The sequence below is a fragment of the Apium graveolens genome, chromosome 4 (genome assembly GCF_009905375.1).
Source record: "Apium graveolens cultivar Ventura chromosome 4, ASM990537v1, whole genome shotgun sequence".
NCBI classification, from domain to species: Eukaryota; Viridiplantae; Streptophyta; class Magnoliopsida; order Apiales; family Apiaceae; genus Apium; species Apium graveolens.
Window position 1 is genome coordinate 8,950,445 of NC_133650.1, and position 12,053 is coordinate 8,962,497.

At 32.9% G+C, this 12,053-nt stretch overlaps 1 long non-coding RNA gene across 2 annotated transcripts; it reads left to right on the forward strand.

Annotated features, from left to right (window-relative positions):
- Positions 1-328: 328 nt before the first annotated feature.
- On the forward strand, positions 329-8,512 carry LOC141717678 (uncharacterized). 2 transcript variants are annotated; one of them, XR_012573722.1, is made up of 5 exons: positions 329-484; positions 664-728; positions 3,841-4,154; positions 4,337-4,448; positions 8,080-8,512. It is a non-coding gene; the product is annotated as an uncharacterized LOC141717678 (long non-coding RNA). The 2 variants fall into 2 exon arrangements; XR_012573721.1 differs by having other exon boundaries at positions 3,841-4,448.
- Positions 8,513-12,053: the final 3,541 nt, after the last annotated feature.

Genomic DNA, 12,053 nt, shown 5'->3' on the forward strand with positions numbered 1-12,053 from the left:
TAAAATATTAGATATTTATTTTGTTAATGCATCTAGAATTTAATAATTTCTAAAATCTCAATTAAATATCCTTAAATTTTCCAAATTCAAAAAAAGTCTAATGAAATCATAAATTGAATAACGAAAAAGAATACAGTAATGCAGCTCTATGCTGAGAACATACACAATAATCTGGGAAAAAAGTTATTTTAATCTTATCACTTTAAAATCGAGACATACCGGGCCTTCACCTAAAATTAACGAGGCTTGTAAACACGAAGGCAACGATTTAGTTAAAGCCCAATATCAACCTTGGGCCAGGGTTTAGTGAAAGCCCAAATTCAACCCTGCTCAGCCTCGTTTTCTCCGAATACGATATCGTATATATACGGTGGTGTAATATCCCTACAATTCGCCCCCGTCAATCACGGCCGCCACACTTGCCGGAATTCAAACGTCTCCGGTCTCATCTCCGGCGCTTCTACAGCTACACTCATCCGAATCGGTTCGATACACACACTTTTACATAAATATAAAAATTTCATGCAGTTTCGTATCTTAAATTATTTGTTTAATCGTTACGTATCTTATCAATCAATCATTTGTTTTACGTGTTATTTGTAAGCTGATTAAGTTTATTGATGAAATTTACAACTTGTGTATTTTCAATTGTGTTTGTTACAGTGTTTTGTTTATCCGAAAAATCGATCTCATGTCGGGCCTCCTACAGCTAAAGTCATCCCTAATCGGTACGATACACACTCTTGTATGTATGCATATATAAACATTTCATGCATTTACGTGTATGCTTGTATGTATCTTATCAATCACTTGTTTTAATCGTGTTATTTGTATGCTGATTATGTGTAATTGATGAAAATCACAACTTGTATAACGTGAAATGTGTTCATTACTGTGTTTTTCATCGATAAATCGATGAATGCAGAGATTAAATGGTTTGTAAATTGTGATTGTGTTAGTTTTTAAACTTTCGTTCGTGTTTGTTGAGTTTTTTTTTAATTTAAGTATGTTTAGTGGATAATGGAAAGAGGGCTATGTTTTAACAAAAGTAGAACAACTTACTAGATTCAGACCCTTGGGTGAATAATATTCGTGACTATGGTAGCTTATTAAAATGGTAATTAGGTTTGATTGATACAAAATGAGGGGAATGTATATATACAAAATTGGAAAGACAGTAAGGTTTTTGTTCCCCATGCTAAGGTTTGTAATGTATTCTCCCGTAGATATGCATGGCACAGGCGGAAGTACAATATAACTTACGCTTAAAGTTACTCCTATAACTATTATTATAACATTCATTCATATTATTTTGAACATAATAGCAAAAAATAGGTAATCTGAACCATTGAGCTGTATTCCAAAATCGCAGGACAGCCCCAAAATTTCCTATAACATTAATTTAAACCTCTCTTCTGGTTGTGCCACAAGAGAGTATAATATTACACAAGTTTTCTAAAGCACTTTAGATCGTGAGATTTGGATTAACATAGGTTATTTTATGACAACTACTACTTGGTTTTGAAACATTATTATTAGATTTTGAAGGTTTTTGATATATATATTTTTATTGCATATCAAAAGCGATGTTGGACATATTCATGAAAAAGATAATAAACAATGAATTATGAGTCCCAAGAATAAAATTAATATTATTCTCATGAAAAGCGTGTAATCAAAGTTTCCTAATAATGTGGTGATCACATTACTTATATAGGGATTAGAAACCTTAATAAAATAACCTAATTGACTAAGGTCTATCAAGAATTGGGCTTTATTATAAGTAAAATACTTATTTAATTAGGGTATCTAGTCCCTATATATGTACTTTACTAAGTAGATAAGTAGTAAATAAGTACTTTATTAAATAAGTACCTCACCTATGATAAAGCCCAATTTTTTATGGTCTTTAGTCTATTAAGTTATTTTATTAGGGTTTTCATTCCCTATATAAGTACTATAATCGGCATATTATTAGAAAGTTTTGATTGTACACTTTTTTGGGAATAATATTGATTTTATTCTTGAGAATCGTATAATTCATTGTTTATTATCTTTTTCATAAATATCTCCAACATCACTTTTCATAAGCAATAGAAATGTATATCCTAAAACCCTTCAAATCTAATAATAATGTTTTATAACCGGGGTAGTAGTTGTCATATAATGTGACCTATGTTAATCCATATTTAACGATCTAAAGTGTTTAAGGAAACTTGTGTGCTAGTGTACATTCGTGTATCCGGTGCTTTTAATACATGCTTAAGAACAAGGAAATAGGAGGCCTAAACAAAACTGAACTCAACTAGCAACTAAAAGGAACCTAGATTTCAATACTAAAAGGAATCTAGAAAGCTATACCTTAGGATTATTATTAATAAATTACACATATAGTAAACTACTAATGACACATAAAGCAAGTATGCAAGTACCCACAATTTCTCTAATAGGTTATAATGAAAATTCGTATTAATCTTATACATAATTGTGTAGAGTCTACTATTTGTGAATATTAATCTTCAAACGACATATTTCTTGCAAAGAGTATAAAATTCTCCTAGTCCCTGGAACAGAGTTTGTATCCTCTAGGATTAAAATATTTTCATTTGCAAACAAACTGCAGATGCATGCATTGCGAACCTTCCTCGCCTATATTGTTTTACCTATTTGTATCATATTCCGTACTTTGTTTACGATGTCAAGTGGGGGGGGGGGGGGGAGGGGGGCTGCAGTTCTCTTATCTCCGGCCTCTGAGTGGTGTAAAGTTTATCTGTAGGCGAGCCATTGATCATGCAGATATTTTGAAACTGCTAAAAACCTTGTAACCACTTGATCCATTTTAATTCAGGTAGCATAGCTGTAGGTGATTCAAGCGGGGACCCTCACTCGATTTAAGTAAAAGACCTTCTCAATGTCCATTTGAGGATGATACTAGTGTTTATTTGTTATGCTTAAGGCCTCGATGATTTCCGAGTTAATTAATATAGTTCTGAAACTGCCTTCCCTTTCCCTTTGATGAAACCAGTCTGTTCTTCAAAGATAAAACTATCCATAATCTTATTGGACAGGATATTTGGCAGGAGTTCAATCGTGCAGATAAGTTAATAGGCCTAAAATATTTTGGTCCGTGTGCATCCTATCTTTGAGGTACATGCGATAAAGGGGGAATATGGCTATTTTACTTTGACAAGTCTCCAACTTGCTAACTCCCCCGGTTGATAGAGAAAGCAGACAAGTTTTTTTTTCTTCTTTTTTTTGTGGATCCCCTCTGAGACAATAGGCATAGGGATCCAATTTCAATAGCCGAATTAATCTTCCTTTTGACAACAACGTGATGAATATTTCGATACTCACCCCTTCCCCTCCCAAAACAGAGATACATATATCTATGGTTTGTGCCTCGGCATGCTAAATTTTTGGATTATATTCAAGGATGTTGTCTAGTTTATTAGCCTCTGCAAGGTTTGCTTATGTCTGCTAGATATGGATCTGGATGTCTATGTTCTGGAATACATTATATTGCTGTAAATATTGTCCCAATTAACAGACTATTGAGTGATATGTTCTACTATATGGGAGAGACGTTAGGTTTTTATGTTATGAACTCGAACTCTATGAGATACCGATACAGTTCTTGTGCTGGGACAATGCAAGTGAATACGGAACAAGGCTTCTCACTAGATATGCAGAATGCAGTATTGCATACCTACAGAATAATGCAATAAAAATGAAGGTTTCCGATATACCGGCGGAAGCTTGTATTGCTATGCACTTTTAAGTTTAACTAGGCTATCCTAAAATCTTACCTTCTCAATATTTTCTTGAATGGCATACTTGTAGGAACACCGACAAATTTCAGTTATATCTGCACCACCAAAACCAACAGTATAACGTGCAAGTGCTAGAAGGTCAACATCTTTGGAGATGGGGGACTTCTGCAGGCATGGTTTGAAAATCTGAAGGCGAGAAGCATCATCTGGAAGCAGGATATAGATTAACTGGCCCAGTCGTCCAGGCCTGATCAGTGCTGGATGAATAATAATGTCTGGTCTGTTTGTTGCACCTATGATGAAAACAGTGTTAAAGCAGTACAACCAGCATTTTCATGTTAACTGCTCAACTGCCACGCTGTATAGCGAGATAAAATGGTGAAGGTATATCAGGAAAAAAACTGGAGTCTCCATTTTATGTTTTCCATGGATAGATCCAACCTACATAGTGCAGTGTGTGAGCAACAAAAAAATGGAGTCTCCATTTTATGTTTTCCGTGGATAGATCCAACCTACATAGCGCAACGTGTGAATTGTTTTATCTGATTCTTTTAGTCTGGTTTCAGCACTGAATGGAGCAGACTCATATCACAATGAATTTGGTATTCTGCTAAGCGCTATAAAAGCCCTGGTGAATGGAACCCCTCATCCTGATGATATTGGTTTGTAACTATACAGGTACTACCCTAGGATTTTTAAGTGCTTCCGTGAATTGTTTTTTAGCACTTTGCGAATTGATTAGGTAAGCAACTTATATAATATAAGAAACAAAAATGTCTAGATTTTAGGTGTGTCCTAGAACCAACAAGTCTGGTTAATTTTGCAAATGTTTTCCGCTCTATGTTTTAAATTTTATTACCTGGAAAATGTCTTGTTAAGATAACAATTATGTTAACTCATGTTGTTGTTGATGCTTTGATATATCTACCACAACTGGGATTATGATGGGTGACCTGTTTAAAATTTTGCTCTGATGAAAGGAGAGAGATTGGTGAGAATATCTAAAATATTATTTCCAGGTTTTATAACTATATGTTAGCTGTAGAATACCTAGGAAAAATTTGATTTTTCCCTGGGGCCTGGGTGAAGGGTGACATCCATATATGGAACAAGTAATGTAAAAGCGCACAAGACCGGGAAATCACTAACACGAAAGTTCAAACTGTATGTGTATTTTGTGTGTGTTTGAAACTTCTTGTCTTGTAGCTGCTCTTTTGATGGGGTGGTAAGTCTAGTGTAAACAGGCTTTTGTTAAGTACGACAGCACGTACTTGTGCAAGTCCGTGTATTTACTATAGCAGCTGCACAAAATATTAGTTTCGGCCAAGTTCTTCTTTTCTGATGAACATTGCCATAAGGTATTTAATAAATGAGTAATTGGCAGTTTGTAATCCACTTTTATTTTCATTTTTGCGATTTGGGTCTACATTATTTTCTCTGTCAACTTACACCCCATAAAATTAATTTCGCTTCTATTTGCACCCCATTGACGACTTTCCATCCATGTTGACCGTTAACTTTAACGGAATCGGGGGCATTTCAGTAAATTACTAATTAAACCAGAAGAAAATAAGAGTATTTGGCACTTTGTAACCCATTTCTTTGGGCGTTTTTTCAATTCGGGTTTATATTATGTTTCCTTGCAAGTTGCCCTTTAACTTTGAATTTCGCTTTGTTTTGCACCCCGGACCGTTTTTAACTTTTATATCAGGGTTAAAATCAAAACTTTCTGGTTTCCAAGAACAAATCGCCGGATCCTTAGATTTCCCAGTCCAAACCAACAAATAAATACATGAATCGATTGTAAATAGGGCTGAGCAAATCGAACCGAAAAACCGAACCGAACTGTACTAATTCAGTTCGGTCCTGATTTTTCAGAAATTCGTTCTATTCGGTCCGGACCAAATAGACCGAAATAAAATTCGGTTTGGACCGATTCTTTTAAAAAATATTTCGGTCTGGACCGAATAGACCGAATAGACCAAATCATAAATACTATAATTTTATATTATATATTTACATATATCTAAAAATTATAATCATAGTTTTTAATTTGTAATTATACTCGTACACTCATAGAACTCTACATATCACCTTACTTTAATTATATTTTAGATTTCATATTTTTTGGTTTGAAATTTTTAATAAAATTTTCTTTTTTTAAAAAAACTCGGTCCGTTTGATCCAAAACCGGGCCGAATCGAATTATTTGGGTTTGGTTGGTCCGGTCCGGTCCATAATAAAATTTCAGTCTGGTTCGATCCAAGAAAAAAAATGATAATTCAGTTTTTCGGTCTATTCGGTTCGGTGTGGTTTTGGACCAAACCGACCGAATGCTCAGCCCCATTTGCAAATAACAAGCAAAAGATATTTGTAATATCAAATTTCATGAAAAATGCCCGAAAATCAAACCCCCAATTCGAAATAAGAATCCTAGAATCAAGTTTAATTTTTTATTTAGCGAATATGGACCGGCCTATTAAATATTCAGGATCGAATATTTAATATGCCGATTCATATCCGCTAAAATAAAAATTAAACTCGATAATAGGATTCATATTTCGAATTGGTGGTTTGATTTCCGGGCATTTTTCATAAAATTTATATTACAGGTAGTTTTTACTTGTTATTTGTAATGGATTAGTTTTTACTTGTTATTTGTAATGGATTCATGAATTATTTGTAGGTTTGGATTGAAAAATCAAAGGATCCGGTGATTTGTTCTTGTAGACCAAAAAATTCCGATTTTACCCCTAATATAAAAATTAAAACGGTCCAGGGATGTAAAATAAAGCGAAATTCAAAGTTAAAGGTGCAACTTGCAAGGAAACATAATATAGACCCGAATTGAAAAAACTTCGAAAGAAATGGGTTAAAAAGTGTCAATTACTCTTATTTTCGTCTATTTTAATTAGTAATTTACTGAAATGCCCCGCTTCCGTTAAAGTTAACGGTTATCTTGGATGGAAAGTCATCATTGGGGTGCAAATAGAAGCGAAATTAATTTTTATGGGGTGCATGTTGACAGAGAAAATAATGTAGACCCAAATCGCAAAAATGAAAATAAAAGTGGGTTACAAACTGCCAATTACTCTTAATAAATTAACAAGGCATGTAAATTGCCTCAGTTATGGAAGTTCTCTCCCCCTAGAAACCAAACCTTCCTAGACTTGTATTGGCCCTCTTTCTGATTCTGGCCGCGCTATTAAAGTCCAAACTAACTCAACTACAAACCCACTTTAATGACCCAATTCTACTTCAGAGTTGTACAAGTGAAACCGCCTAGGTCTTCAATAGAAACCTATCACTCTTTACCACCAATTTCAGGTTTGAATGTGAGACATCTTTAAGAGAAAGAGCACCCAGGCATCGGATAGAAATAGGAAAGCAAGGCACAAGTATACAGAATGTATATTTTTGTAGGTCATATTGATCCAGTTGAAATGCATAGGCTAAGAAAACTTGCTGCCTTCTAGAAAATGGCTCCAGAACATGCATTTCTTGTAAGTTTATGCCCACATATGCTACACTTGCTTACTGTAAGTGTGTTGATTGGCCACTTCTAGTGCTTCTAGTTATTCAGAGATGTCATTTGATCATAAGTTGATTAACATTTCATGCACTAACAAGTCTTTCATGAAAATAAATTGCTGTTTTTCTACTAACAAGTCCCTGTAGTTGAAAGAGTTTGTATATTACATGTTCCATTCACCAAACTGAGAATGAAGATGTGATTGGTTCTGTTCTTCTCTTTGGTATTTCACGTGATTTTAAACTGGGCACACCATTCCCACAGTGAACTCGACGTGGTCTTCCTGTTATTAAAGAATGTGAGTATTTATCATTAATGGTTGACCGTTTTATCAAGTTATGAACTTCTGATGCCATCACCTAGAGAAGCTGTAGAATATCTGTGTGAAGTATTTGCATTCTTATGTGATATCTGCCTTTCATATAAATTAATTTTAAAGCAATTTTCTTTGCATTTTGGAGTCTATCTGTGCGGTTGAAATTGGGATGGTCCTAGAAACTTGTAGTTAACATGTTCATTAGGTTTACTAAAAGATAAAGTGATGAAAAGAGTTAAAAATATAGTGTACCCTTTTCAAATTCCAAACCATATACGATTGCTAGTAGGGCATCTGCTATAAGTCCTGGACCCCAACATTACGCTATAAGTCCTGTGAACAAACTGCATCAACAATATTATGTCCAGGATCGGTAACTCAAGGTATAGCAATCTGACACGCTGGCTTCTTTGTCAAGCTATTTTGTTTTCACTTAAACTGATATACTCTTGTCTTATTAGGTTCATATTCATTTTAAAGCCTGGGAAGGATCAGTCCGAGTCCATCGAGTATATGGTTAAAAAGTTTATGATTGTTTGTGGAAAGAATGAAAAGAAAAGGAAGTCTGAGAGAGACGGCGACGAGTCAAATGATGATATATACAAAGCAAAGAAGAACATCAAGTCCACAAAACAAAGAAGAAATCATATTATGTGGTCATCAAGGGTAAGCTTTGATAGCTTGCCGTTATGAAGTGTTTGTAAAGGATAACAATGCATTGGAGAGTTGCTGTGTCGCTGGTGCACCAATAGCTAGACACATCAATGATTATTACGAAGTTAGATTTAACTTTGAGAAATATATGTTTTTTATTTTATTAAATTTGTATATTGGAATGTTTTGTATTAGTTTGATAATGATAATCGAAGTTTTAATATTTTATTTATGATTGAACTGCTTGTTTTTGTTTTTGATTGGTCGGTGTGTGTATACATATATATATACGTATATAATTAAATATATAGCCATAGATATCAGTTTCAGACTGATATCTTAATATGTCTACCACATCGTTGCCATTTTCATAAGCGTTGTTATATAATATATTTAACATCGTTTCTTAAATTTTATTATGTCTAATACATCAGTTACTTTTCTAGAAATAATATATTATATCGTTTTTCACATCATTTCGGAACCGATCTTTTCTAGAAATGATATATTATATCGTTTTTCACATCATTCCGGAACCGATGTGAACAACGAGGATCTTTTACTATATCCACGAAGACATCGGTTTTTTGCATTTTTCATATCAGTGCATAACTGTTGTCTATTGACGTTTTTCTTGTACTACAAACCCACTTTAATGACCCAATTCTACTTCAGAGTTGTACAAGTGAAACTGCCTAGGTCTTCAATAGACACCTATCAATCTTTACCCCCAATTTCAGGTTTGAATGTGAGACATCTTTAAGAGAGAGCACCCAGACATCAGATAGAAATAAAAAAGCAAGGCACAAGTATAAGAATGTGATATGCCTAAGCTATCTTTTAAATCAGAGTTTCCCGGCCCAACATCACTCTAATCACGAAATTTTCTTGCCTTTTCACTTTGACACATCTTGGGCTTAATTTTCTAGTTTGATGTTCCTGATATTGTTTGTCATGATTCAAATTGTTAATATATATGTTTTTAATGGCAGAAGAACTTCGTTTCTTTTGTTATTACCCTGATATCTCTAATGATCAAGTGCAATTTATTTAATTTTCCGACTAAAGTGTGAATTACAATTGGGCTAGAAGGACCTGCGGTGATGTCAATCCCTGTTGGTGTTGGATAACCGGTGAAGCCTGTGTGAAGAAAAAGCTACATGTTAGCTTTTATTGTCATGGATAATGTATTTAGGAGAATCGTGATTTGTTGTCTTGGTTCTTTAGCTCCTGTGTTTCTGATGTGGTCGCATGAGAAATATTTTCTGGAATTTACACTAAGGAAATGACTGGAGTGTAGATTAAAAATTGAGAACCTTTACATAGTGATTCGTTTGATGGAATCCTTTACGAATCATGATGTTTTAAAAAGTGATTTTATATGTTACGAGTTGTTTAGAACTATTGTACACAAGATTTTGAGGATCTATTCTCTTATATTAAACGATTATATTTCTACTTCCATGATCCATTGTGGAGTCAGCTGCTCTTGATATTTTTCAGAGTTGTTTTGGGCTGAATAGATGGAGAAAGAAGAGATAACGCTACATATTCAAAATATTTTTCAGAAACTATGTTTAAAATTCAAATTAAATACTTAAATTTTCGTATCCGAAATCTTTCAGAAATATAACTAAATACTTTCAAATTTTAATAATTATATCATTTTTAAATTGAATACAGTTGGATTTTCAAATTAAAATATTACTTTCAAAATTATAATTGAATTCACCTCGTTAATATTTTAAACACAATTTATACGAAACTTGTTAAAGTATTGTTTAAAATTATGATTGAATACTCCTAAATTTTAAAGGGCATTCTATAATTTAAATTGAGTATATTCACATTTTAATGAATAACTTAAAATTCAAATTGAATGTAATTGAATTTTCAAGAACAAAACAATTTTCAAAATCTAAATTATATACTGCATTACTATTCTACATAAAATATACAATGAATTGGTTAAGTACATCCCAAGTTTATAAAAAAAATTATAATAGAAATTCAATAAAAAATACTATTTTTTAATATATTTCAAAGTTAGTAAGTTTTTGAATTCTGCCATGTTTAATAGATTGTTTATGATTTATATTTGCATATCTCTTAATTTTAAAATTTTATTTATTTTTTTTTTATCGTAGATAATCCGCAGCAGCTAGCCTTCGGGTGTTTAAATTTGAGTTGAATGTCATCAAATTTTAAAATATTATATAATATTTTTCATCAAATGCACCTAGATTTTTTCTAAATTTGAACTAAATACCTTAAAATCTATAAATTCAAAAAAAGTCTAATTTTAATTGAAAAGCGAAAAAATATATCTTTTCTAATAAAAATTCTAGAGGTCTAATAGAATCCTAAATGTCACTTATCATCATGTGATTACACAAAAGTGTGATCGGTTACGAATGAAAACGACCCATCTTTATTCACGTAAAATTATTCTAAGTTGTCAAGTCATCATGTTTATTCACGTAAATTTATTCTAAATTGTCCCGTAACACATCATTTAAGACCTTTGATATCACAGACACATTACTCCTGTACTAAACACAAAGTAATCTGAAACAAATGTTTTTTTAATCTTATTTTTTTAAAATGGAAATATACCGGGTCTTTGATGAGGATCAATGAATGAATATGTTAATTTGGATTTAGTTATGTGTGCTCGTGGTGATATTCAATTGGAGAGGACGCAAACATGGGTTATGCAGCTTACTTGGACAACAAGGAATAAAGGAGCGATGCATGAAGTTGGACAAGCAGCTGATTATTATATAATTATTAATTAGAATTTGGCTTACACGTTTTTACCTTTCACTTAAAAGGGTTTTTCTTATTTTAAGCACTTAGGATTTTATTTTTCTATTTGTATTTGGTTTTTGTCCTTTTTCTATCCGGGTTTGGTTTTTAAATTTGTTTCATGGAAGGATTCAGATATTGGCTTATTCAAGCTGATGTTGAATTTCTCTTGAAATCCTTTTCGGTTTGGGTTATTATCTAAGCCTATAAATACCCCTCTCATGTAATCTTTTAAGGCAGACAATGGATGATATAAAACTTTTGTTTTGAGATAAACTATGAGTACTTTTTCTTTCCTCTAAACTTCAATTACTGGATTGTTTTGAAGGTTAGATTCGGATTACTTAGTTTCTGGATTGATCTAAGCAATTTGAGATTCAAAGTTCACGTTTCTGGATTGATCGTGTTCTTTTGAAATATCATTTTCTTCTCTTCTTTTATTCTTCTTCTTTTCTTTCTTTGTTGAGAGATCCACATCAATTTGGTATCAAGAGCCAAGGTTTTTTCTCCAATTTCTTAATTGTTAGGAGATCTAGATTTCAAAAAAATATATACTATTCACGAGTACTGTTCACGAGTTACTGTTCACGAGTATTGTTCATCGGCGCTGTTCACGAGTTACTGTTCACGGGCACTGTTCATGCACAATATATTCCTTTGCATTATAAATTCGAAGACGAAATTATGACTTGGACATCTCTGAAGAAGAAACTTCGTGCACAATATATTCCTTTGCATTATAAATTCGAATGTATAATGAAGATGACATCCCTCTCTCAAGGTACTATGAGTGTTTCTAAGTATACTTCTGAATTTTCATAGATTGCGTCTTATTTGTGACTTGGAGGAGACAGAAATAATGAAAATTGGAAGATTTATTTGTGGATTGAATTTGCCTATTTATCGAAAGGTTAAATCAAGTCCATATATCTCGTTTAATGATGTATACAATCTTACTTTGGAATTTGAATCT